General features: G+C 36.8%; 1 pseudogene; it reads left to right on the forward strand.

Annotated features, from left to right (window-relative positions):
- The first annotated feature begins 341 nt into the window (after positions 1-341).
- On the forward strand, positions 342-1,221 carry LOC113199561 (mitochondrial nicotinamide adenine dinucleotide transporter SLC25A51-like; annotated as a pseudogene).
- Positions 1,222-2,335: the final 1,114 nt, after the last annotated feature.

Genomic DNA, 2,335 nt, shown 5'->3' on the forward strand with positions numbered 1-2,335 from the left:
GAGGGTTGGGAATATTTTGGTTAAATTATACAAAAGTTCAGTTATATAATAGGAAGAAATTCAAGAGAGCAAGTGTACATTATGGTAGCTATATTTAATAACAATATATTTTACTCTTAAAAATTATCAAGGAAGGGCTCAGGGAATGGGTCCAGGCGCCTACAAGCCTTGGAAATCCAGTTATCAAAATTGACTCCAGAAGAAAAAAAAACTGACAAACCAGTAACAATGGAAGAATTTGGGAAAGTTGGGAAAAAGCTATCATCTCTCTCACCACCAGGCTCAGCTGGTATCACAGGTTAAAATAAAATCTTTCATGAAGAAGAAAGATCTTAAGCAACATGATAGATTCAGAAGCTCATGGAAAGAGGCCACTGATCTTTACATCTTCAAAACAAGATGTCTCACCTCACATTACAAATGTTGGTGGAATGAAGCATTACTTGTACAGCTGCTGTGCAGTTTTCAACAACGTAGCCATCACAATTATCTTTTCTTGGCAGCATATTTATGGAATCACAATCATAATGCAGTGCTTCAGTTGAGGAGGGATGGATTTAGAAACTTGTATTGTGGAATCCTTCCACCATTAATGTAGAAAACAACCACCTTGGCACCTATGTTTGTGCTTTACAAGGATTTTTGTTGCCTTTTCCAAAAGCATGTCAGTGCCCCTAGAGTTTGCAACATGTGGCATGGCAGCAGTACTTGTAAGGAGAACAGAAGCCATTTTCACTCCATTGGAAAGAGTTCATACATTGCTTCAACACCACAACCATCAAGAAAAATTCACAAACACTTATCAGGCTTTCAGCACACTGAAATGCCATGGAATTAGAGTATTATTGAGGTTTGATGCTCATTCTTTTCTGTAATAGATTCAGCATTGTCCTTTTCTTTGGTCTCCAAGGTCCTATTAATGAGTACCTGCCCACTGCAGTGACACACAGTGCTTATTTGGTCAATGACTTTATCTGTGGAGGTCTATTGGGTGCCATGTTGGGATTCTTGATTTTTCCAGTTAATGTTTTTAAAACTCACATACAGTCTCAACTTTGTGGGGAATTTCAGTCTTTCTCCAAGGTTTTCAAAACAATGTCACTAGAATGGGACAGGAAACTGAGAAATCTTTTCAGAGGTACCCTTCTGAATTACCATCTGTCTGTCATCTCTTGGGGCATAATCAATGCTACTTATGAGTTCTTGTTAAAGGTTATATGAGAAAAGTCATTGGTGAAGTGGCATTTATCAACTAAATAAACTTGTTCTTAATTGGCTCAAATATAAGTTGGTGTCACTAAATCCAAGCTGCATGAATTATGGCCAAAGTTAATTTCCTTAAGCCTCAACAACAAAAATAAAAACAATAAAAAGTTTCAGTAGGAAAAAAAATCACCAAGGAAGTTGATTTTACATGTTCTTAACCCCCAATATGATATGTGAAATAATGTATATGTCAATTAGCTCTGTTTAGCTATTCCTCAGTATTAACATATCTCAAAAACCATGTTGTATACAATAAATGTATATATAAATATATAATTTATGTTTATTAATTAAAATGTTAAAAATATAACTAAGAAAATAAAAGATACTACATTTTTTTAAAAAAAAGATGATATGCAGGTGGAGTGGTGGTGTATGAATATAATTCCAGCAGCTCAGGAGGCTGAAGCAGGAGGATTATAAGTTCAAAGTCACCTGCAGCAACTTAGTGAGGCCCTAAGCAACTTATTGACACCCTGTTTTATAAATAAAAGTAAAATAAAATAAAAAGGGCTGAGGATGTCAGATGTAACTGGATGATAAGCACCTCTGGGTTCAGCCCCCAGTAACCCCCCAAAAATATGGCAAATAAGCATATGAAAATATGCTCTACATTGTATGTCATCAGTAAAATGCAAATTAATACAAAATCAAAACAACTGTAAGATATCTCTTCAAATATATTAAAATGGCCCATACCCAGAGCATTGACAGTAACACATCCTAGTAAAGATGTGGACAAGTCTTGCCCACCTCCAACACAGGTGATGATATTTGGGGTCCTCTGTGTGAAGTGGGCTGGCTGCAAAATAAAGCTAACAAATGTAGGTGGAAAAAACCACACTACACAGAAAGCAATTTTGAAAAGTGGTGGTGGGATGGCTCTTTAACGTTAGTGGTTGAACTTCCACACTGGGAAGAGAGAGGGCGAGAGCCCGTGTTTGCTTTATTATATATGGGTAAACTTCAAAGGTTTTTCCATAGAATGTTCTTCTGCCAAATAAGGTAGAAGTGAGCTGTCCAGGCCCAATGGGTCACGCTCAATTCTGGAGCTATGAGAGCAGCCTTC

Source organism: Urocitellus parryii, chromosome X, assembly GCF_045843805.1.
Source record: "Urocitellus parryii isolate mUroPar1 chromosome X, mUroPar1.hap1, whole genome shotgun sequence".
Classification (NCBI taxonomy): Eukaryota; Metazoa; Chordata; class Mammalia; order Rodentia; family Sciuridae; genus Urocitellus; species Urocitellus parryii.